At 37.3% G+C, this 26,482-nt stretch overlaps 1 long non-coding RNA gene across 1 annotated transcript in view; it reads left to right on the top strand.

Annotated features, from left to right (window-relative positions):
- The window catches only part of LOC122491333, a 129,433-nt gene extending 103,565 nt beyond the window's left edge, over nt 1-25,868 (top strand). The window contains exon 3 of the long non-coding RNA XR_006299336.1: nt 25,645-25,868. This is a non-coding gene — a long non-coding RNA (uncharacterized LOC122491333). The remainder of the gene's footprint in view (nt 1-25,644) is intronic.
- The last annotated feature ends 614 nt before the right edge of the window (nt 25,869-26,482 follow it).

Below are 26,482 nucleotides of genomic sequence, written 5' to 3'. Positions count from 1 at the left end.
TGCAATCATAATGGACTAAATTAGAAAAAACACAGTAGCCCAAAGTGAATTGGCTAAAAAGAAAATTGAAGTGATATCTTTGAATAAAGACAGCAGGAATTTCAAAGGCATCTAGCAATGAATGTTTTGCCTGAAGTGATAAAGTAGTATCTAAAGAGAAAGGAAAATAAATACTGTTAAAATTTGTAGTATTTTCAGTGAACTAGTAGCATTCCGATATGAGTGAAAATGGAGCTCACCAACAAATTTTGAATAAAGACAGAAGCTACCTCAGGAGGTATGAGTTTCCTGTCACTGGAAGTGATACAGGGTTGACTAATGACCAACTGGAACAGAACTCAAGCTTCAGATGTATTGTTCAATTAAAGGATCATTGTCATCCTATTCTCATCTTAGCATTCTTTGATTACAGAAAAAGAAGACAAAGAACTTAATTAGCCAAGTATGTGACTTAACAAACAGCCTCCTTTGCTTTCAACCTTTTAAGCAAATTAATAGAAAATTATTTTCTCTTTAATTGTTTGCCAAATAATTTAAGATAATGTAACTAAACTGTAAAAATCATGAGGCACAATACTTCTAGCTACAGAAATATTTGTTAGACTTAAGATATCAGAAGAGATGCAGTTATGACCGTTTAACTTGTTATGTAAAATCTATTTTGAAATGATTTAAATTATAAAGGGATTTATTCAGATCACTTCAAATTTTCAGAGAAATAACATACCTAGATACAATTTATCAAGTCTTTGGCCTAAATGTGTTTTATCTGTATCTTTAAATTGGTGTCCTTCAGGGTGGCAGACTGATGGCACATTGATAAAACACATCATTAGGAGAAGATGGGCATCCGGCTCCAGAATTTAATTTATTATTACCAATTTTCGTGATGATTGGGCTAATCTTCAACTAATTTCAGTGGCCAAGAAAATGCTATACATTAAGTGAATCTGTCTTAGATTGCCAGACATTTGCTGTGTGAGTTGCTGTGACAATGGTTATAGTAAGGAATGTGGGATTAACCCAAAGGATGTGGACCTCTCAGGGTCCACCCAATCCCATACAACCCACACAGTTGCTTCACGATAAAGAATGTTTAGAGATTGCTGGGGGAGATTATCACAATGACCATTACTGAAGAAGTACTCCAAAAAGTTTGAAATTAAAAGAAAAAAAAAAAAACCATGACTTCGTGGCCTCAACTTCAGAGGTTTTAAAAGATACTACGGGATCAGAAATTGAAATTGCCAGTTTTACAAATGGAGTTGCTAGCCACCTTATAATTACTACCTTCACAAAACTTTTATTTTCAATGATAGAGGCAACTAGCAGATTTATTGAGTGTTGAAGAACAGAGATTACAAAGTCCATTGTGCCTTCAAAATGAATTGTAAAGTCACCAAAGACTCAATCCAACATTCACATACCTGGGAAAAAATAGATTCAAATATCTACTGCTGTCTATGGCCACAATGGCTGTCAAATGAGCTACTAAAGAAAAAGGAAAAACAACAACAACAACAACACAACTTGTAGCCATGTTTTTTGACCAAGAATAATCCTAGGATAAAACTCTATTAATCCTTAAAGATAGATATCTTCTTTGGGATTTCTGTCACTGCAGACTGTGAGTTTAATCTAAAATGAATGATTTTAACTGACACATGCTTTCAGTACCATTGGCTTTTTCTACCTATCTTGAAGAAATAACTACCATCAGTTTTCACTCTATCTTCTTGAGTCTCACACAGATTGCTGCCAAATGACAAAAGAGAAATACAGGAACTCAATCATCTCTGTATTGAATATGTTTTCTGTATAAATTGGTTTTGGAGAATGAGTTATTGTACCCAATTCCAGTAATAGCACAGAAAACTTAACTTTCATTATCAAATGGCAGAAAGCCATAAATTGTGTCCTGTGATGAAAAAGTTATTAGAGGAGATTTCAATCTTTCTTTTCAATATAAATCTGTGTTAGTCTAATGGTTTGAAATCTAGAAACATGCAGTTGTTTCATTTCAGAGTACTGTTTGCTCTTTTCCCAATATTTTGAAAGTGACTTAAATGATTATACATATATATTTCAGGTATTATATGAAAAAAGATATGGTATAGGAAAGGCAAGGAAGCTCTAGGCTAGATTTTAGCCCTATCAGTTAGTGTCAGATAAAACTGAATCATCACTTAAATTATGTGTAAAATGTGGCACCTTAGCTTTCTCGTGTATAAAAGGGTTGCCCCGTGTTATTCAACATGTTATTCAACAACATGTTATTCAACATGTTAATTCTACTCAATATAACTTACAGGGTTATTATAAGAACATAAGACAGAAAGTATATAAATGAGAGGATTATGAAGATAATTATGTTATTAATAGTCTTACCTTACCATTATTCTATAAATTGGTGGTATTCACTACAGTGGAGAGTCTCTGTCTTTAAACTGCAATTACATGAATTCTATATGGCTTTTGATTTAACTAGCCTGCACCTGGGGACAACAAAGTGTCCATATTGAGTTTTCGAACTTAAACATTTTTTCAAGTGGGTTGTAAGTATCAAAAGCAAAATTTGGAAGCCTCAGATCCCCTACTTATAGCATAAACAAAAGAATGAAGAGTATTGAATGAAGAATGTATTCACCATACGCATCATATACTTACTTCCCCATTAAAAAAAAAAAAGGCAAGAATGATTTCTGGGCTCAGGGGAGAAGTTTAGGGAAGATTGAGAAAGGGAAACAAAATTTAACCACTACTGTGGTGTTCTCTTCCTCGTCAATCTCTATTTCAGCTACCCTCCCAGTGGGGAGGATAGAAACTTCTAGATGTGAGAATCTGTGGATAGATGTGATATTTGTGTTTGGGACTATGAGAAGTTTTTATCATTGTGGAATTCCTGTGCTAACATGGAATCGTTGCAATAGAAAAAAAAAAATGTTGGCAGTGTGTGTCTACCTAGAAAATGTTCAGAGAGCTATCCCCTGTCCCCATTCACCATTTAAATTTTAAATATAGAAAAAATATGGAAATATATTCATGGTAGAGCCAAATAAGTGATGGAAAAAAAAAGACCTGAAGATGGTTCGCTTGTCAAAGAATTGTCACTGTAAGGGATGAAGGACTTCCTAGCAGAGTCAATGGGACAAAGGCCTAGCTGGCTTCTGAAGGGACAGTGTGGGAGCTGAGGAGAGAGATGAAACAATCAGATAAGACTGCTAAGTATTCTCCACCTGTTATTTTGCCTTTCCCCAGCTGGGAAAAGAATGGAGGAATTACTCACTAATGGATACCTGAAGATAACGATGGGATTCAGGACACTACCCAAGACCATGGCTTGGCTTATTAAATATCGTTAGAGGAATTTTAAAAAACGGTAGAAGCAGGCCACTCTGACCTTTCACCCCCTCACCCTTCTGATCTGAAACAAATTCTAAAAATTCCATGTGAAAGGTACTCTCTCTGAATAAGAAGGAGCAAAGATTCTTATCACAAGAGCCTTTGAGGAATTTGGTGCCAACAAATAAACCTTGTCAAACTAACCCTTCTCTTCCTAGTTATTTCTTCACCATTTACTACCCCTTGCCCAAACCCATTTGTTTATTCAAATTTATTGTTTCTTTGTCTCAAAGGTATAAAAACTGCCTGCAGTAGCCAATTCTTTGGGTCTTCATTCTCTTGCAAAGGCTCTTGTGTCCATGTAAAAATGCAATGAAAGTTGTGCACTTTTCTCCTGTTAATCTTAGTTTAATTTTCAGACCCAGCCAGGGACTCTAAGAGGATCGGGGGAAACTTTTATGTCCCCTACAATAAGAATCTCCAAAGTGAACTCTCCTTCCTCAAAGTCATGCTAATAGGACCCTGAAACTTAGATTACTCCCCAGAAAAGGAGAACAGAGAGGGAGAGAACTCTGGATTTGGTTGGCTATCAAAAAAGAGACTTTTATATGAACAGGAAGTGAACATGTTTATTATCTAGAGTGGTTCCTCCTGTTGAAAGAAATAAGCATTTGATAGCCAAATTATGGAAAGAGCCTAAACGTCCATCAACTGATGAATGATTAAAGAAATTGTGGTTTATATACACAATGGAATACTATGTGGCAATGAGAAAGAATGAAATATGGCCTTTTGTAGCAACGTGGATGGAACTGGAGAGTGTTATGCTAAGTGAAATAAGTCATACAGAGAAAGACAGATACCATATGTTTTCACTCCTATGTGGATCCTGAGAAACTTGACAGAAGACCATGGGGGAGGGTAGGGGAAAAAAAAAGGGTTAGAGAGGGAGGGAGCCAAAGCATAAGAGACTCTTAAAAACTGAGAACTGAGGGTTGATGGGGGGTGGGAGGGTTGATGGGAGGTGGGTGAGGGGTATTGAGGGCACCTGTTGGGATGAGCACTGGGTGTTGTATGGAAACTAATATGACAATAAATTTCATATTAAAAATTAAAAAAAGAAATAAGCATTTGAGAATTATAATGAATTTAGTAAGAGGAAAATAAAGTTCTATTTTTGAATGTCAGAGTTGTTTCAACTAGCATTACAGCAAATTTTGGAACTGTTATGTAAAGTTTTTATATTTATCAAACTGTATTTATTAAATAATTATTTTTCAGTTTTTTTTTAATTTTTTTTTCAATGTTTATTTATTTTTGGGACAGAGAGAGACAGAGCATGAGCAGGGGAGGGGCAGAGAGAGAGGGAGACACAGAATCAGGAACAGGCTCCAGGCTCCGAGCCATCAGCCCAGAGCCCGACGCGGGGCTCGAACTCACGGACCGCGAGATCGTGACCTGGCTGAAGTCGGACGCTTAACCGACTGCGCCACCCAGGCGCCCCATTCAGTTTTATTAAGTAGAAGTGTATTTAGTTAAAACTTATAGATTCTGCTCACCCTGAAATAACCAGAATTTTTGCCAGCTTGTAATGTGCTAATCTTTAAAATTCAAAAATAGTAAAAATAACTTTGTTTTATTGCATTTATTAACCACTCTCCCTTACTCTGGGTTGAATGATATGAAATTGCTGATGTTTGGCCATTTTTGTAGTTCAAAAATGGCCAGTTGATGTGGTGGACCTTCAGGTGGTTCGTGTGGTAGATCTAGATATTCCAGAATATCTAGACCTTTGGGCACTCTAGTTTCAAATCATCTAGAATAAATGATAAACAATGGTTGATAAGATTTATAGAAAGATGTATTTAGCAAGAAACTTGTTTATGCTGAACATAAAATGGAACATAATTTTTGAAAATCATTACATATGCCGAACATTTATTCATGTTTCCCAAAATTTAATCCAATTTTCCAGCGCGGTCTGCTCAACAAACAACAAACACAAAAAGAATTTTTCCTGGTATTGATACTTTGATTAAAGCAGACTATTAAGTTATTTTGAAAAGTCTTACTTATGTAATACTTTTGATTGATTAAACCATTCTGGTTGTTTTTCTGCTAATTCTTATCTATATACATGTTGAAAGCAATGTTCAAGTAAGCCTTAAACTGAGGCTTTATAATAGTTTTTAATAGTTACTAAGCAGTAACTATTAAATACTCATCAAGTGGAGATAAGTGTTCCTTATGCAAATATGGTGGAATTTTAGGAAGCACCCTAATGAAAGTGGCAATTCAGATAAAAGGAGGGTGTTTGGGGCAGGGGGCACAGCCTTGTGTTCTCATACCATACTGTGCAGTTCTGCTTTTTTGTGTTTAATTCCAGATTCAAATGATTACATTTTATATAGAAGAAAAAAGTTGCTTTTCTGAAATGTATAGGAAAGTAAATTGTTGGGATCATTCATTTCTTATCCTGTGTTCACTCACAAAACTTCAGTAGAGCCAACAGTAAGAAAGGTTATCATCGCAAATATAAACCTGCACTTATGGACAGCAGTTTGGAAAAACATTTTCTTTAATGGGGATTTTTGAAGTGTATGGGAATGTAGCAGCTGAAAAAATTTGTTTTCTTTCTCTTTTTCTTGAGCACACTCTGTAAAGGGCTCTCTTACCTCCATGGAGGTCCAGGCCAAAACCCCTTTTGGAGCAGTCACAGCATTGAGCTGTACGGTGATTCTCTGTGTGAGGAAGCTTCAGAAACCCTAAGGACCAGTTGCCTCTGAAATCTGGAAAAGGGAATTGCATTCCATATATTCTTTCCATCTGTGATGTGCTAAGGACAGAAATGCATACGATCAATCTTGAAAACATTCCAGGAAAGTCATTGGTGATGCGGTGTTCATGATCTGTTGACATCTAAGATGAATTCGAGATGCCACAGTGATTCTCAATGCCAAATGTATTAATACTGATAATTTAATATTTAAATTATACCATTCTCATCTGTTTCTATACAAGAAACCTTTCATTTCTCTCGCTTGCAAAACGTTCCCAAATACAGCATCATGATCCTGTTAACAATCCAAAGAAACCACCGTTTCATGTTCACTCAAAGCCACAATACCTCAGGATTTAATTATTTAGAAATAATAAACAATGGCATCAATGTTTTTCTTTAATCTACAGGTGCATGTTGGTGAGATTTGAAAGTCTGGTTCATTTGACTCGTGACAAAAAAAAAATCCAGTTGTTTAAAACATTGTATTAGTTTAGCCTTGCTGTGAGTTTTTATGGGAACTATGTTTGCCATGGGAAACAAAATTATTGAAGTATTCTCAGAGCAAAACATCTTCCTTAAATTATTGTGGATTCTATTTACTATGGTTTTTTTTCACAGAGAAGATTGTCACATGTAAAAAAAAAAAAGGAATGTTTTAAATGCTAATGTCAGAAGTAGTGAACTGGAGAGAAACAAAACAAGCCAAAGTAATTTCCTTCCAACGCATGATAAAGGCCAGAATCTAGGAAGAACCTAAGGAAAATAATGTCCAACATTTTTTTAGACTCTTTTCCCTATTTTGAGTATACAGAGCTCTCTCACATTTAATCTCTTTCAAAATGTTTATTTTGAGAGAGAGAGAGAGAGAGAGAGAATGGATGCATGAATGGGGGAGGGGCAGACAGAGAGGGAGAGAGAGAGAATCCCAAACAGGCTCTGCACCGTCAGCACAGAGCCTGATGTGGGGATCCATCTCAGGAAAAATGAGAACATGACCTGACCTGAAACGCTTAACCGACTGAGCCACTCAGGCGCCCCTCTCCCATTTAACTATACGTGTACATGCAATGGCCTTCCTTTGAGAATGAAGGAGAGAGCCTTGTGTGGGTTATAGTGACCAAAACCAGGACAGCACCTGTGAGCTGTTGTAATTCATAGTAAGAGGTGATGGAGACAAGGGCTGCAATTCCCCAGGGGAATCATGAAGAATTATGAAATGTCTTGGAATTCTGAAATGTCCCTTAGCATGTGGGATACAGACTTGAATTACTCAATTTAGATATTTATGAAAACGAACCCAGAAGAACAGGGGATTTTTAGGGAGAAACAAATTAAATGTATTTCTCCCTCATAATTCTACTTCAAACTGGTTTTCTTCCTTTTGGAAGATTAGAAAGAGAGGTTTATAAATAGTGTTACTGGGAGGGTAAAATTTTCTATTTAGGAGAGGTCTTGAAACTAGTTAGCTATTTTTCTGTCATGTATAATTAAAGTGATAATTAGAGTAGATCCTCTCTGTTTGCTAGAAAAGTTCAGCTAACATGTGTACATAGTTTACGATAACGGTGAACAGCTTTGCCCTCTGAAACAGTACCCCGCAGGCTAGATATAAACTGTAAACATAATTACATTTGCTCTGTACACTTAAAATGTTAACTTCCAATATTTAAAAACTGGGAGATTTCACAAATCTGAAATTTTGGCCTTTTCCTGAAAAATGGTAAACACCTGCAAAGGGGGTTCAAATTCCGAGGGCAGCAAGTAGCTGGAGCTGATGATCCAGACCACTGACTCCTCGAGGTGGGGTGTATAAGCTCCAGTTCTCTGTGGGCCACTCATCTGTGCCCTTGTTTGCCTCCTGTTCGGCCCCTGTAGACATTTGAATTACTTAGAAGAGACTTCCCTGGGTTTAGCTGAACATCCGGAAACAGACTATTTTGATTAGGGAAGTACTGTTTTCTCTCCCCCCATTTCTCTAGCCTGTTAGGCTCCAGAAAATGGCTGGGTAGCCAAGAATGACACACAGAGACAGCAAAAAGCTGCCTTCTATAAGAAATCAGGAGAAATTTTCAAGTTGGAGGAGCACATGAGGAGCAGGGGAAAGGAAAATGAAATTCTAGAAATCAAGTAGAAGCAGTATATAAACACACTCTTTAGAGGTGAGAACAGTTGGGAATTTAAATAAAGGATGTCTAATATTAAATTTTAAGGTAGTTCCTGTCCTTCACCAGGGACATAACTCTGTTTTGTCCCAAACCTTGTATAAGATCCCTATTCACCTGGCCTTAGGTTGATGGACTTTGGAAAACAAAGGGACTGTGATGTGCCACTTGAATCCCATTGGTAGGCAAAGAACTATGCACCCAGGAGGGCAAATGGAGAATTCGGCAGAGGAAGAACTGAAAAAAGATGAGAAACTGCTCTCACCGCACCCATCCTGTGTAGTGGGAGAGAAACTGGGATCCCTGCATCTCCTGAAACAGAGAGTCTGGCTGATTTTCCTTTAAATATGATGTGATTCCTGAAAACCACAGGGAATGCTGATATCCAAGAAACTGACAAAGGAGTTACAACCATTAAAACATTCTGTTACAACCCCAAACACGGGCTTCTTTAACTTAAAACTTTTGTTTAAAGACTCTTTATTTTCCAAGTCTTAACGTTAAGCACTTTGTCAGAAATAATTTCTGTAGGTAGGATAGTCAATGTAAGCCACAAAAATTGTATCAGAATCCTTTAAGATAGATGCAGAATAGTGTGGACTCACATCTAATGAGAAAGTAAGATTCTAAAGTAAGGACATAAGACAAACACCACACACATTTAAAATTATCCTTGAAAAATTGCTTCACTGCCATTAAATCACCAGGGTGGGATTCTTTGCATCAAAATCTGTGGCCTCATAACCCGGGGAAATGGGTAACAAGATAAATCAAAGTGTATTTCCCACACCCTCCATCCACAGCTGCCCCGAAAAGTGCAGACACACAGGATGAAAAACTGAATGTGTATAAATGCCACCCCACTATGGACCAAGTAAGTGGATTTTGAGAATTCTATGATGGGGTGGTTTTTGGTACTCTTTGTAAAGTGTTCTCAAGTTTTGATTTGTTTTTCATGATACTGTTTCTAAAATTTAAATGAAACAACAATTACATGAGGCAATTAATAAATATGGTTTATTTTACAGTCTCATTGCTTTGGGTAGCCGTGAACTTCTTTTGAAAGGAAAGCAAATGCTGTGTTTCCTAACATGATGGTCATTCTTTGTACATGGATGGGTTAATGTGTATGTAACAGCCTGATGAAACATACTATTTGCCTCAAGTTTCTTCTCCAGCTTGCTTTTAAAGGGGACAAAATCCACCTAAGAGAGAATTAATCAACCCAAATGCTGACTACACATTACTACATGTCTCTTCAGAGTTTGTGAGATACCAGTAATTCTCTCGCCTTTAAAACCACACAGGGCAGCTGTTTTCCCACACTTTTTAACACTGTTGAGCAAAAGATGGGGGAAAAGCATGTAGCTGGAAAAGTTTTATGACTTGAAAAAAATTAAGAGTGACCTGATTTTAAGACTTGTAACTTCCTTTTACGTTCTATTCTCATATATACTCACATCTCTCTTCTTATAATTCATATGTACTTCCTATCTATAGCCTTGTTAACATTAGGTAAATAATAAAAATATCCAGGATTTAACTAAAACATTACTGTTTTCGTTAGGATCCTGAAACAAAACTTTATAAGGAATTTATAAATGTTTTGAAAAGAGCTAAAATCAACACATCTGTTTTTTGTTTAGTGACAACTTTTAAGGTGTGGTTGGGGACAGGATTCATCCATCTTTGAGTTCACTCAACTTTGCCAAACTGGAGCTTACATACCAGTGTGTCTGTGTTTCTATAAAACTGATGGAATGTCAGCATGATTCTGGGAAAAAGTTGTGTTTTTTTTCCTTCTTCCCAGATTGTATTTTACTACTGCTGATCCAACAAACATCAAGCAAAATTGTAAAGTATATGTCTGGAGTGCATTTCTGTTGTAAGGAACGACTGGGATGGAATTAACCCAAAATAAACTTAATTTGTTAAAATAGTTTTTCTCAGGGGTACAATCAATCCACATTTAGAGAAGGCTTATACTGTAGCCGAATACTGTACAGAAAAGTAACCTGAATAAAGAGATGGTTTGGATTTATCAAACTAATATTTGCCAATATATTTTTTATAACCTCTGAAATCTGCACTGTTTTTCTTTTAATTTACTTATTTGAACTCAAGTAAGTTAACATAGTGTAGTATGGGTTTCAGGAGTAGAATGCAGGGGTTCATCACTTACACGTAACACTCGGTGCTCATCCCAACAAGTGCCCTCTTGTGCCTAAATGGGTAGGTACCACCCATTTAGCCCATCCCCCCAACCAACTCCCTTCCAGCAACCCACAGTTTGTTCACTGTATTTAAGAGAGTCTTTTATGGGTTTCTCTATTTTTATCTTATTTTTCCTTCTTTTCCCCTATGTTTATCTGTTTGGTTTCTTAAATTCCACATATGAGTGAAATCATATGGTGTTTGTCTTTCTCTGACTGCTTATTTCACTTAGCATAAGTGCTAGTTCAATCCACATTGTTACAAATGGCAAGATTTCCTTCTTTTTGATCACCAAGTAATATTCCATTGCATCCATTTACCCCTTCTTCTTTGTCCATTTGTTAGTCTATGGACATTTGGGATCTTTCCATAATTTGGCTGTTGTTGATAGCACTGCTATAAACATTGGGGTGCATGCACCCCCTTCGAATCAGCATTTTTGTATCCTTTGGACAAATACTTAGTAGTGCAATTGCTAGGTCATAGGGTAGCTCTATTTTAAATTTTTTGAGGAACCTCCATACCGTTTCCAGAGTGGCTGCAACAGTTTGCATTCCCACCAGCACTGCAAAAGGGTTCCTCTTTCTCTATATCCTTGACAACATTTGTTGTTTCCTGCATTGTTGATTTTAACCATTCTGACAGGTGTGAGCTGATATCTCATTGTGGTTTTGATTTGTATTTCTCTGATGATGAGTCATGTTGAGCGTCTTTTCATATGTCTGTCAGCTATCTGTCTTCCTTAGAAAAGTGTCTGTACATGTCTTCTGCCCATTTCTTCACTGGATTATTTGTTTTTTGGGTGTTGAGTTTGAAAAGTTCTTTGTAGATTTTGGATACTAATGCTGTATATGATATGTCATTTGCAAATATCTTCTTCCATTACACTGGGTGCCTTTTGGTTTTGTTGATTGTTTCCTTTGCCATGCAGAAGCTTTATATCTTGATGAGGTCTCAATGGTTCATTTTTGGTTTTGTTTCCCTTGCTCCCAGAGACATGTCTACTAAGAAGTTGTTGCAGCTGAGGTCAAAGATGTTGTTGCCTATTTTCTCCCTAGGATTTTGTTGGTTTCCTGTTTTACGTTTAGGTCTTTCATCCATTTTGAGTTTATTTTTGTGTATGGAGTAAGAAAGTGGTCCAGGTTCATTCCTCTGCAGGTCACTGTCCAGTTCTCTGAGCACCATTTTCTGAAGGGACTGTCTTTTCCATTGGATATTATTTCCTGTTTTGTTGAAGATTAGTTGGCCATATCTTTGTGGGTCCATTTGTGGGTTCTCTTTTCTTTTCCATTGACCTATAGGTCTGTTTTTGTGCCAGTACCATACTGTCTTGATGGTTACTTTGTAATGCAGCTTGACATCTGGAATTGTGACGCCTCCAGCTTTGGTTTTCTTTTTCAACATCACAGTGGGTATTTGGGGGCTTTCCCAGTTCCATACAAATTTTAAGATTGTTTGTTCTAGTTCTGTGAAGAATGCTGGTGTTATTTCGACAGGGATTGCATTGAATGTGTAGATTGCTTTGGGTAGTATAGGCATTTTAACGATATTTGTTCTTCTGATCCATAAGCATGGAATGTTTTTCCATTTCTTTAGGTCTTCTTCATTTTCTTTAATAAGCTTTCTATAGTTTTCAGCATACAGACCTTTTACCTCTGTAAAAGTCAGATTTATTCCCAGGTATCTTATGGTTTTTGGTGCAATTGTAAATGGGATTGATGCCTTCCTTGATTTCTCTTTCTGCTGCTTCATTATTGGTTTATAGAGATTCAACTGATTTCTGTGCATTGATTTTATATCCTGTGTCTTTGCTGAATTTATATGTTGGGTCTAACAGTTTTTTGGTGGAGACTGTCACGTGTTTCATGTAGAGTATCATGTCATCTGCAAAGAATGAAAGTTTCACTTATTCTTTGCTAATTTGGATAACTTTCCTTTCTTTTTTTTCCTGATTGCTGAGGATTTCAAGTACTATGTTGAACAACAGTGGTGAGAGTGGACATCCTTGTCGTGTTTCTGACCCTAGGGGGAAAGGTCTCAGTTTTTCCCCATTGAGGATGATGTTAGTTGTAGGCCTTTCATATATGGCTTTTATGATGCTGAGGTTTATTCCTTCTATCCCTTCTTTCTTGAGGGTTTTTTTTTTTTATCAAGAAAGGATGCTGTATTTTGCCAAATCTTTTTTCTGCATTTATTGAAAGGATTATATGGTTCTTATCTTTTCTTTTTTTTTTCTTTTTTTAAAAAATTTTTTTTCCACGTTTTTATTTATTTTTGGGACAGAGAGAGACAGAGCATGAACGGGGGAGGGGCAGAGAGAGAGGGAGACACAGAATCGGAAACAGCTCCAGGCTCCGAGCCATCAGCCCAGAGCCTGACGCAGGACTCGAACTCACGGACCGCGAGATCGTGACCTGGCTGAAGTCGGACGCTTAACCGACTGCGCCACCCAGGCGCCCCTCTTTTCGTTTTTTAATATGGTATATCACATTGATTGATTTGTGAATATTGAACCAGCCCTGCAGCCCAAGAATAAATCCCACTTGATCATGGTGAATAATTCTTTTAATGTATTGCTGAATTAGATTTACTAGTATCTGGTTGCGAATTTTTACCTCCAGTTTCATCAGTGATATTTGTCTGTAATTCTTCTTTTTACTGGGGTCTTTGTCTGGTTTTGGAATCAAAATAATGCTAGCTTCATAGAATGAGTTTGGAAGATTTCCTTCCATTTCTATTTTTTGGAACTGTTTGAGAAGACTAGGTATTAACTCTTCTTTAAATGGCTGATAGAATTCCCCTGGGAAACCATATGGCCCAGGACTCATTTCTTGGGGAGATTTTTGATAACTGATTCAATGCATTTGCTGGTTATGGGTCTATTCAAAATTTCTATTTCTTCCTGTCTGAGTTTTTGTAGTGTGTGAGTTTCTAGCAATTTATCCATTTCTTCCAGATTGCACAGTCTAATTTTTATAGTAGTATCTTATAATTGTTTGTATTTCTGTGGTGGTTTTGATCTCTTTCTTTCATTTGTGATTTTATTTATTTAGATCCTCTCTCCTTTCTTTTTGAAAAGTCTGGCTAGCAATGTATTTTTTTTATTCTTTCAACAAAACAGCTTTTAGTTTCATCAATCTGTTCTACTGTTTTTGTTGGTTGTTTGTTTCTATTTCATTTATTTCTGATCTAATCTTCATTATTTCCCTTCTTCTACTGACTTTGGGCTTTTTTTGCTGCTCCTTTTCTAGCCCCTTTCGGTGTAAAGTTAGGTGTATTGGGGACCTTTCTTGTTCTTTGAGACAGGTGTGAATTCCAATGTAATTTCCTCTTAGGACTGCCTTTGCTGTATCCCAAAGGGTTTGGACTGTCATGTTTTCATTTTCATTTGCTTCCATGTAATTTTTAATTTCTCCTTTAACTTCCTGGTTAACCCATTCATTCTTTACTAAGGTGTTCTTTAACCTCCATGCATTGAAGGCTTTCCAAATTTTTTCTTGTGGTTGATTTCAAATTTAATAGTGTTGTGATCTGAAAATACACATGGTATGATCTTCATCTTTTTATACCTGTTGAGGACTGATTTGTTACCCAGTATATGATCTATTCTGGAGAATGTTCCTTGTGCATTGGAGAAGAATGTGTATTCTGCTGTTTTAAGATGAAATTTTCTGAATATATCTGTTAAGTCCATCTGGTCCAGTGTGTCATTCAAAGCCATTGTTTCCTTGTTAATTTTCTGCTTAGATGATCTGTCCATTGTTGTAAGTGGGGTATTAAAGTCTCCTACTATCATGGTATTATTATCAATGAGTTTCTATATGTTTGCGATTAATTGAAGTATATGTTTGTGTGCTTCAAGTCAGGGGGCATAAATATTTACAACTGTTAGATCTTCTTGATGGAAAGACCCCTTACTTATGATACAATGCTCTTCATCTCTTGTTACAGTCTTCCTTTTAGAATCAAGTTTATCTGATGGCTATTCAGGCATTCTTTTGTTTTTTTAAAATTTTATCTTTTATTTTTTAAAATTTACATCCAAATTAGTTAGCATATAGTGCAACAATGATTTCAGGAGTAGACTCCTTAGTGCCCCTTACCCATTTAGCCCATCCCCCCTCCCACAACCCCTCCAGCAACCCTCAGTTTGTTCTCCATATTTATGAGTCTCTTATGCTTTGTCCCCCTCCCTTTTTTATATTATTTTTGTTTCCCTTCCTTTATGTTCACTGTTTTCTCTCTTAAAGTCCTCATATGAGTGAAGTCATATGATATTTGTCTTTCTCTGACTAATTTCACTTAGCATAATACCCTCCAGTTCCATCCACATAGTTGAAAATGGCAAGATTTCATTCTTTTTGATTGCCGTGTAATACTCCATTGTATATATATACCACATCTTCTTTATCCATTCATCCATCAATGGACATTTTTCCCCTTTCCATACTTTGCCTATTGTTGAGAGTGCTGCTATAAACATGGGGGTGCATGTGTCCCTTCGAATCATCACACCTGTATCCCGTGGATAAATGCCTAATAGTGCAATTGTTGGGTCGTAGGGTAGTTCTATTTTCAGTTTTTTTGAGGCACCTCCATACTGTTTTCCAGAGTGGCTGCACCAGCTTGCATTCCCACCAACAATTCAGGCATTCTTTTGACCTGCATTAGCATGATAGATTGTTCTCCATCCCCTCACTTTCAATCTACTGGTGGCTAAATGAGTCTCTTGTAGGCAGCATATAGATGGATCTTGATTTCTAAAAATCCATTCTGATGCCCTATGTCTTTTGCTTAGAGCATGTAGTCCAATTACATTCAGAATGATTAGTGAAAGATATGAATTTAGGGCCACTATGTTATCTGTAGAGTTGGTGTTTCTGGTGATATTCTCTGGTCCTTTATAGTCTTTGTTGCTTTGGTCTTCCTTTTCTATCTTTCTCCACTCAGAGAGTTCCCCTTAGAGTTTCTTACAGGAGTTTAGTGGTCATGAATTCCTTTAGTTTTTGTTTGAGAAAGTCTTTATCTCTCCTTCTATTCTGAATGAAAGCCTTGCTGGATAAAAGGATCTTGGCTGCATATTTTCCCCATTCAGCTCATTGAATATTTCCTGCCACTCCCTTTTGGCCTGCCAAGTTTCAGTGGACAGGTCTGCTACTAACCTTATGTGTCTACCCTTCTAGGTTAAGGACTTTTTGTCCCTAGCTGCTTTCAGAATTCTCTTTCTTTGTATTTTGCCAGTTTCACTATGATATGTTGTGGTGTTGACCTGTTTTTGTTGATTTTGAAGCTAGTTCTCTGTGCCTCTTGGCCATGGATGTCTATTTCCTTCCCCAAATTAGGTAAGTTCTCAGTTATAATTTCTTCAAACAAACCTTCTGCCACTTTTTCTTGCTCTTCTTCTGGGACTCCTATGATATTAATATTGTTTTATTTATGAAATCACTTAGTTCTCTAAGTCTCCCCACATGATCCAGTTAATTTCATTTCTTTCATTTTTTTCAGCTTCATTATTTTCCATAATTTTATCTTCCATTTCACCTATTCTCTCCTTTGCTTCTTCAATCCTTGCTGTCACTGTATCTAGTTTATTTTGCATCTCAGCTATATCATTTTTTAATTCATCCTGACTAGTTCTTGTGTCTTTGATCTCTGCAGCAAGGGTTTCTTTTGAAATCTGCACTATTGAAAATTGAATGTGTAGTCCTGAAGTACTTCAGTGAACGGAGCAGGTTGTTTCTGTTCATTTGGAAGATTCTTGTAATATGTGCAAACTGCCATGATAACTCAGTGAACAGCTTTGCCACCTGCTCACTGAGTTCTTGCATTCCTATGTCCCTGCAAAGCTATCTTTTAGATGATTATATTTGCATTTTAGACCAGAAAGCATCAAATATAGATGTGAACTGCTTATTATTTTGGCCGTCTCAGAATAAGAAATTTAGACAAAGTGCAGCTTCTACACCATGGTACAGATGGAGTTACTTGAACTAGAAAGAAGCTACACTGCAATATATTTCATCTATCTATATAATTTACTTCATGATAAACAGAAGCAAGGACTACAATCTATTCTCTTTACATTTAATCCCAAGTGGGAAATTTACTAGGCTCCATAGAAAGTATAAAATGACAATAATCAATGTTCCCAGACCATTAGGTGTTTATACTGTCATGTATAATTATAGTAGTAGGGTTCCTGCTTTAAACCTTATATTCACACGTACTTTTTGGACTCTAATCATAATTGTGGGCATTTCAATACATAACCTTTATTGCATCTCAGAACTACATATTTTATGCAACTATTGTGCCATTGATTTTGGTAATATTTTTCTTAGTCACAAGGAAGAGATGGTAAAATCATAGTCACTAGCTGATCATCAAGTAAGACAAGCCAAAATGCATAGTCTTCTTAGGCAATAGGTTATATAAGCCAGCACATGAACTGACTGGGAAAAGATTTTCTTAGCCAAGATGTTTGCTCCCATTCTATTCTGAAAATCTTTGCTGTTGAAATGAATAATAGAGTAACAGAAGAAGGATGGTGTGGGGCTAACATGTCAGCCTTGGAGGGCTCAGAGTTGCCTACTGAGGTATTCATTTGAAATTTATGTATTCATGATTTCACTTGGATATCTGGGAAATCTTTATACTCTGCAAAACTCTTTGATTTCCTAGGAGCTTCACTTGTTTTCTTTTCCTTTCCATTCCCTTCTCTCTCTCTCTCTCTCTCTCTCTCTGTCACATACACACATGGAAACACACAGACACACAGACACACACACACACACACACACACACACACACTCACCCTACTCCCATATGACTTTGACACACAGAGCTTCCTCCTACAGTATAAAAATATCCTTTCAAATTATTTCACCATTGTTACAGAGTTTATCTTTCCAATCTGAATGGGTGAATTTATGATGGTGAGGTGAATGTTTATGTTAAAGCCATTAAAATGATATGTTGCAAACAGACATTTCTTTGGGCAACAGGAAATTAACTAGGTTGTGATTGGGTTTGAAGTTTATATCATTTCCAGGGAGAAGGAGACTCTTGGATGAGTAGAAACTGATTTGACTGTAGGTTTTCTTGTCAATTCCTCATATCTGTGAGTTATAAAGCTTTATTCTGATGGCAGAAAATTAATTCACTCTGATGTCTTGATTGCTTTCCTACAGTGCTCCTTCCATGTCTCTATACCAGCAATTGGTGTAGCAGGAGAGCAAGAGTGGGTTTGCTTCATGGTGGGTTGGCCCCATTCCCCATGAGGGTAAGGAATCTGAGATGGGGAAGGCTAGCCAAGAAGGAATTTTTTCTCATTACTTCAGTAGTCAATGGCAAAAGTTTAGATGGTATGTTTTATCTGTATAGAGATGTGGTGAGTTTTGTTTGATTTATCCAACATAAGAGGGAAAGCAAGCAGTTTTGCAACGACTTTCTTACTAATTAAAGTGTAAGGTAAAATCATATCCCCTTTATCGAGGCCAGCGGTGACATTTAATGCAGGAGATTTTTGGCCCAAAGCCCAATACAAGGTGTAGTGCAAAAATACTTTCCAGCATTGGGGGCATTTGATTGTCAGTAAGTAAACACTAGCATGCTATCTTGTTTTCAAATAGAAATGCCTGAGAAAATAGAATTTTCTAACCCTGAATAATGTGGCATTATTTATACACTCTGGAAGATTACAAGGGGCCCAACTCACCAGGAGCTGTCTAAGAAGAAATGTCTATGAAGAAAAAAAAAGATTCTGGATCATGATTTTCACACTATTTATGATTTCTTGAAAGCTTGACTGCTTTGATAAATTTGACATCAATTTATAGGGGCCATACACAGTATAAGTAAATAAACAAGGATTTTAGTTTCCTTTGTAAGATTTATAATGTAAAGTTTCACTCCTTGGACTCCTTCCATTCACTTATTGGACAATATGAAAGACTATTGATTAGGGGTCTAGCAAAAAGGGACTGATGATTGATATAAGAAACTTCATTGAGTACAGATAATTTCTTCTAATATATATACATTTTTTTATCCAAGCCCCTCTGGTGGGAGGCAGGTGAGTGTATTAAGAAATGGCCCTTTCAAGAAGTCTGGGCACATAATCTGAAGAAATTAGTTCCAAACACATAACCTCTCAGAAATATCATTTATCCTAATATTTTACAGAAACTTTTTATTCTTCCTTTTTAAATCTCTCAGCTGGCTTTAAATTAAAAAATATTAACTTATTGCAAAAAATAAAAACTGATTTCTTTACTTGTTGTATTGAGTTACTTATTTCAATTATTCAATCACTTGGCTCTGTGTGTATATGTATGCTTATCCATATAAACATACAATTATACATATTTCTAATCTCTGGTCTTTAGAAAAAATGCTGTTTTTCCATGTGAAAAGCTTTGATTTTGTTTATTTTGCACAGGCTTTATTTAAAAAAATTAATGTTTATTTTTTATTTTTGAGAGAGAGACAGAGAGAGAGAGAACAGGGGAGGGGCAGAAAGAGAGGGAGACACAGAATCGGAAGCAGGCTCCGGACTCTGAGTTGTCAGCACAGAGCCTGATGCAGGGCTGGATCCCATGAACTGTGAGATCATGACCTGAGCTGAAGTTGGTCACTTAACTGATTGAGTCACCCAGGCACCCCCAGGTTTTATTTTACAAGCAATGTCAGGATTTAGAGGGTCTTAAGAAGAGTTATGCCATCATACATATACTAAATGGAAAATGACTGTGGATAAGGGTAGAAACAGGGATGTCAGTTAGGAAGTTATTGCTGCAATGTAAGTAGGAGAAGGAGAAGCCTGAACTAAAGTGGCATAATCCAGATGAAGAGAAATGAGCAAATTATATTCTCAGAATGAAGACGACTTGCTGGTGAACAAGATGTAGAATATGAGGGAAGAAGAGTCATGGATGATTCCTTGGATTTTGTTCTAAGTAACTGCACAGGTAGGGGTGCCATTTACTGAAATGGGGAGACTAGGAAGAAATGGTTGTGGGTTGAAAAAATAACTCTTGTTTTTGCTGTTAAATTTGTGTTGCCTGTTTTATGTTTTTAATTATAAGCATTAAGTAGCAGTTAGATTTATAACTCTGGACCTCAGGGTAGAGACAGGAAACTAAGATGAATTTATATCTCCATTTGCATTTTATTTAAAGTCAAGGTAGTGGGTGAGACATGTGAAAATAGAGAAGAAAAAGAAAATAGGATAAAGCTCTTGGCCACTATAATATTTATGTTGGGGGAAAAGAGTCAGCAAACAAAACTAAAAAAGAATAGCAAATGTGCCAGGAAATAAGCCAGGAGAGGATGATTTCCCAGAAGCCAAGAGACAAGACCTTTGGAGAAGCAACTTAACAATAAACTGTGAAAATACTATTTGTCTAAGAATGAATCATTTGGGAAATGTGAGCATGTAAAAAGCATTTATTTGATCTTGCAATATGGCACCCATTGTTAACCAGGACAGACTTATGGCATGGTAGGGATTTCAGTCTATCTAAGGTGGGTTCAGGGCAGTGTGGGAGAGGAGAAAATATACTAGATATAGGCAACAGGTTTAGAATAAAAGAGGAATAGACAAAAGAGGCAGTATGGAAAAAGAAAATATGGGCAAATGAGACATTTCTCAGATGGGAGCTAATTCAGCCTATTTTTCTGCTAATGGACATGATCCAATAGAGAACAGGAGAGATGATGCAGGCAGAAGGGATGATTTCAGGAGAGAAGTCACAAGGTCAGTGAGTAATTGGTGTTAAGAGCATGGAGGAATTCCTGTCTATTCATTTCCATTTTCTCAGTTAATTAAAAAGTGAGATTATCACTAAAGGGAGAAAGCAGGGGTGTTGGAGTTTGGAAGACAGAGGTGTGAAATAGTCTGGTCAGGAAAAGGGAAATTGAATTAATAGAAAAATGCATTAGTAGTAAGGTTGTTGGTTATGGTAATAGATCATGGCCTTTGAGAATTCAATGATCAGAGTTTCAAAGATTTTAAGATGTATTAGATGTTATTTGTCATTTTGCAGAGATATGAATTTAAGTCACATGCCAAAGAATGAAAGTGTCCCACCTAATTAAGCTTCCCTAATAATTCTTTTAGAGAGATTCTCAAAGAAAAACTAACAAGAAAAGAATTTTTTTTCCTTTCATATTACCCCTAAAAAGAAAGCATTAGTGTTGAGGTTGAAAGTGAAACAAATGTCAAGGAGTCATCATCAAGGGTGATGATTCTCATCCAGATAGGTCCATTAGTTAGAGTGAAATGTCTATTTTAGTGAAGACTTAGACCAGTGACATGAACAAGCATACCCTATTGTCGTGGAAACAATATAAAGTATGACTGGAATGTTCTAGCAAATGCTCCAACCACTCACAAGAGGATACTCTCCGGAAACATGTGGCTTGACTAAAGTGTGATTTGAGAGAAAACCAAGAGCCTGGACAAACATTTCTCATTAGCAGATTCACAAAGGTCTTGGAATGTATCCTTCACCACATGCAGGATTTACTTCACCCTCTGGTCCACAGTTTTCATGCCTCTCCTGCTTCCAGGTGTATTATGGGCTTGCAGATCCTGGTGAAAATCACTAGGTTTCTCTCTCATCTACATTCTGAATAAAGAAGAAAATAAATGTTTTATTTCTACATTATTGAATGTATTTAAACATAACATTTTTTTCCTATTTCCCTTTAAAAATCACTTTCAAATTTATGTCAAATGATCTTCTATTCAGCCCTATTAAGTAAACCTTCTTTTTCTTCTTATTATTATTTTAATTTTTTTTATGTTTATTTATTTTTGAGACAGAGCACACGCGTGAGTGAGGGAGGGAGACACAGAATCCAAAGCAGACTCCAGGCTCTGAGCTGTCAGCACAGAGCCTGACATGGGGCTCGAACTCATGAACCACGGGATCATGACCTGAGCCAAAGCCAGATACTTAACTGACTGAGCCACCCAGGCACCACTTATTATTATTATTATTATTAATGAAGTTTGAAAATATCTGGTGATATATTTGTGCTCACACACCTGGAGAAGAAGCAAAGAACACTAGCAGCCTTCTAAAATAATAAATAATATTGACCTTAAATCCTGCATTTTTAAATTATGCTTTTACTAACCAGAAGGTTTCTCAGCTAACTTTTATGTTAACTGCAATATTTTTCCTATTTAAAATCTTATATTGTGGATGTGGCAAAATTAGGATTTGTGATTGGGAAAATCTCCAGAAACAATAAGATAAGCTCTGAGAGATTCACTTACATGTCATCCAGTTTAAAGTCCACCTTTACGTATTAGAAAACCAAGTCCCACAAAAATTAAGAGACTTGCTTAAGGTTGTTCACTTGTTAATAGGATTACAGCTGGGGTTGTATTTCTTGACAACTGTTTCAATGTGTTTTCCATTGTGTTACAGTCTACAGAAACTTAACTACAAAACCACCAAATTCGAAAGCTGAAAAGGACCCTAGAGATTGAGCTTCAACCATCTCATTTTATGAAAGAGGAAATACAGATCCAGGAAAATTAAATTGTTGCAAAGTTATATAGTGAGTGTAATAGGAAGTTAGTAGGGACTATGCTTGCCTCGGGTTTCAACTGAGGTACCATAAGGAAAAGTATCAGATAGCAGGGAGTGTAGGCAGTCATCCCTGTCCCCATATGCTTATTTTTAAGGAAATGGTACAGGAAAAGTGACTCTTGCACCCCTCTGGCAGACAAGGATATATAAAGATATCAGAGGCAGTGAAAAAGGGAAAACATTGGTAAGGAAAAAGAATTTCTTTGGAGAAAGCTCTCCTTTGCTGCGAGCCCCCAAACTTTGAAGAAAACTTTGGGGGATGCTAATTTCTAAGGCCAAGACTAGAGAAGAGACCTTTGAGAGAACAATTTGGTATGCCACCTCCATATCTGATGGCAGAGTCCGAAGAACGCTGTGTTGGGATTGCTTAACTCTCTGAGTTTGCACAGAATTTACTACCATTTATTATGGACCAGTGTGGACCATTGAAAGTGAAAGAGCCAACATGGGACTTTAGGGTCCTGTCCAACAGTGCCACCTCAAGGGGCAAGGAGACTTCAGAAAGAGAGAGATCACTATGGAATGCCCAGTAGCTGAGCTGCCATCACCCAGAAGAGAGGTTCATTCTTCAGGGGAAAGGAGTCCTCAGGAAATTGGAGCCCAGAAGGGACACTGCAGAGTTTTTTCTTCCCTCAAGCCCAGAGAGGAGAGTCAACCTGTCATGGCACCAGTCCAAGTAAGAACCATCTATATCTCTTCATTCACTGCAACTAGTGAGTGAGAGAAGATCTTGACCAGGACAAGCGGAGGGCAGAGTGACAACTGTAGGCTTCCAGCCTGAACCAATTTTGGGAGGAGAAGAGGAGAAGATTTGGTGATAGGTCAAATTCAGAATTTTTCAATGGACATTCTATATACTGTCATGAGACTGTTTTTGACTTGTAGAGATTGTCAAGTGTTGTGCTATCTAGGGGTGAGTGGGAACAAGGGTAGAGAAGCTTACAATCTGAGGGAGTTAGAATTGATGTTGCATTTTGTCCACAGTTCATGGGTCAATGTGTTCGTCGTGCTGGTTGTAGGAATCTCACCTAGGGCTATTTTCACTGAACTCTGCTGTCTCAAATGCAAAGTGTGAGAATTGCAAGAGGAACAAATTTAATTAGTTTCTATATCTATTTGCCATAAAAAATTAAGAAAATATTCATATCTTGAAAGTTTTGAAAAAAATCTCGGTGTGTAGATTTCCAGTACTGTTTCATGAATGAATGAATGAAACAGAGAACTGCCATCACTGAGCGGCACAAGATGGAGAGTCACTAATGTCCGATAAGCAGGAACAGCTGCAGACACTCATGCCAATCAGAAGGAAAGCTAACGTCTGGAACACCAAGGAAAGAAAAACACAAACATTGCTCTGTGTGCCAAGATTGGCCACCAGACCCATCCTGATTGTATTTAGGACACCAGCGGTCAAATGTAAATATGGGTCAGCTGAGTTATTTTACTTAGGCCAAGTTATATACACAATACATGTCCATGCTTTCAATCAGGAAAAGAACACATGGAGCTTGCTGGCTTGTTTTTAAGGCTTTGGGACTTGCAATAAATCTCGTTCTTTCCACCTCAGAAGGATCAACAGGGGCAAGAGAAGCCTTGCCTTTTTCCCACCACAACTGACTCTAGCATATGTTCAAAATCATCATCCCTGACTTGCGCTCCCATAACTGAACTGCCGCCACCCGCAGGGCTCCTTCCAGACTCAGTGTCCAATTACAACATTTCCGCCAACCTGAAGGGTGGAGGGATTGAAATGAGTAGCTCTTAGCAAAAATCCAAGTGTTACCAGCCTGTCCTTTCAATCTCACACATTGGAGGAAGAATCTGGTTGTGAACGCAGGCTTTTATTTTCAGACCAAAGTCAGTATCCTGACGACACAGGCGACATTCATGCTACCTCCTCAGATCCATGCCATGGTGTCTCTTAATGGCAAAATTGGACAGAAACATGTAGAAAAGACATGGCAAGTAATCATTAAGAAGGCAGTTGACAATATTGTTGGAATTTCAGTGAGGAACATTAGAAGGGAAAACTCTTCTTTAAAAATTTATAGATCAGCCATAGGATGTTCGATGTTACAAGATCGTAAGTCTGAAGAACAAAGGGGAGTCTAAAAAATAGTTTGGTTTCAAATGATTACTTCTGGATTTTGGTGAAGATTCTCCAGTCATGTTATTGTCTTGTGAAAGTAATACTTTTATTTTTTTCCTTGATCAGTTTTGCCACACTATACCTATATTTCAAGCGTGCTGTTAGCTAATCTATCCTTAGGTGGCCAATGCCCCTACTTGTTACACTTTAAACTATTTCAGGTACCATAAAACATACCTGATAAAAAATATGGAAATCCACATTGCTATTTAAAAATTTTCTCAATCCTCCGATGTGGCATCTTGCAAAAACAGACAAACTTCTCCACCTTTTCTGTAGGGCCTTGGCATTGGCGACGAGACTTTATCTATCTCCCCACTTTTTAAATCTGAGCTGGCCACGTGACTTTAGCCAATAGAGTGCAAAGTAGGTAATACTGGGCCTCAGAGATCTCCTCTCCATCTTTGAACACTATGATTAGGGTAGCCCATTGAAGGATGAGAGACATATAATACAGTCATTTCTCTCACCTTGGACAAAAATATACCGACTGGCGTAAAGCTGAGGAAGACCACCTTAAGTTAGTTAGGGGCCAACCCCCCCCCACATCTAACTGAAGAACACAAATGGGTCCAATGGAGATCAGCTAACCAGCCACCTGACTGAGAACTGTAAGCCAAAAAAGGGGGGGAGGCTATTGTTTTAAACGACTAAGTGCTGGTTAGTTTATTATATAGTGATGATTAACTGATGTGTCTGGTTATATCATGTACAGAATTCTCGTCTTTTTCTCATTCTTACAAGGCCACGTGCCATGGCTAGAAAACCAAAGGCTTGTAATTGCAAGAGAATACAACTAACGGTAGAGAATATCTCCATATGCCATTGCCCCTGATTCACTATAACTTGGGGAAACCCCTGCCTCATAAACATTGTTCCCTTCATAAACACAACAGAGAAAAGAAAAAGTACAAAAGATCCCTTGCTCCACTACTTTCCAGCTGTAATATCACTGGCCGTGGGGGTCAAGCGTATGAGTATACCATCCAAACTGACCTGGGGTCAGGAGCCTTGAGGGTAGTACTTGTATCTTTTCCACATTGTGTTCTACATAGCCCTTAGCTGTATTAACACACAGTAGTGACTCAAATACACTTACATGAAATTAAATTGAATGCATCTGAACCCCTAGCTGTTACAGGGAGGATACATGGCCTTTTCCCTCCAGCAATTGCATTCAGGTTTCGTACACGCTGCACAGCTTTCTGAATAGGCTTGAAATAGTACTGCCTTAGACATTTGGTCAGGACTGTGGGCTGAGAACTAATTACTCACCAGGTCTTATTATATACGCTCACTATTCCAGAGAATAAACAACTTTTACAGACTAGTGCATAAGAACTACTCCAAATGTAAAGCTATAGCATAATAATCAATACCTCTTTTCAGGAAGTTGCCCCCAAGATGCCCTCTGCTGAGACCCCTGCTGTCCTCATCGTTCATCACTGCCCATTCCATGTACTTCGGCTATCCTGAGCACCCCCTTCTGTTCCCTGCTTCGGTGCCCCACACATTCTTCCTGCCTGAACTACGCTTCTCCTATACATTCTCCAGGTGATCACCTTTTCAACTCTTAAAGTGCATCCTCTTCTATAAAGTCTTTCCCAAATGCATCCCTCCACGTTCTTCTCTAAGTAGACTTATATATTTCATCACAATTTCCTTTGCAAGTGTGTATGAGTGTGTGCGTGTGCACATAGTATTTTATCGTTGTCTTTATGGGGCAGTTTTGCCAGATTTTATTACCAGATTTTCACCTCTTTAAAGGCAGGAACCATTATTCATCTAATTTTTTTATGTGGACTTGCCAGCTTAGTGACTGACATATACTGATATTCCATGAATGTTTACTAAAAAATGTGTAAGTGAATATTATTATATTGTCTAACATCCTCGTTTTTAAAAGAAATGCATAGGAAATAATTTTAAACATATGATATTTCCAGTTTGGTAGGTTTAAATGAGTATTATTTCATTACGTTTTGTTACTTAATATCTCCATAGTGGGGGCACAGACTCATGAGCAGCAGTATGTTATAGTATCTAAGGGAAATATATTTTCTTTTTGAGTCCCAGGTTTGTTCTTTAAGCCAATAATAAAACAGAAGATCATTTACATTGCTGATTCATGCTTTATTCACTTAGAATTTTTATTAATGGAGTGAAATTCTATATATAAGTAATTGTGAGCAATATGCAAGAAATGCACATAATTATAATACATATA

Source organism: Prionailurus bengalensis, chromosome C2 (genome assembly GCF_016509475.1).
Source record: "Prionailurus bengalensis isolate Pbe53 chromosome C2, Fcat_Pben_1.1_paternal_pri, whole genome shotgun sequence".
Classification (NCBI taxonomy): domain Eukaryota; kingdom Metazoa; phylum Chordata; class Mammalia; order Carnivora; family Felidae; genus Prionailurus; species Prionailurus bengalensis.
This window is presented reverse-complemented; position numbering and strand designations above follow the sequence as displayed.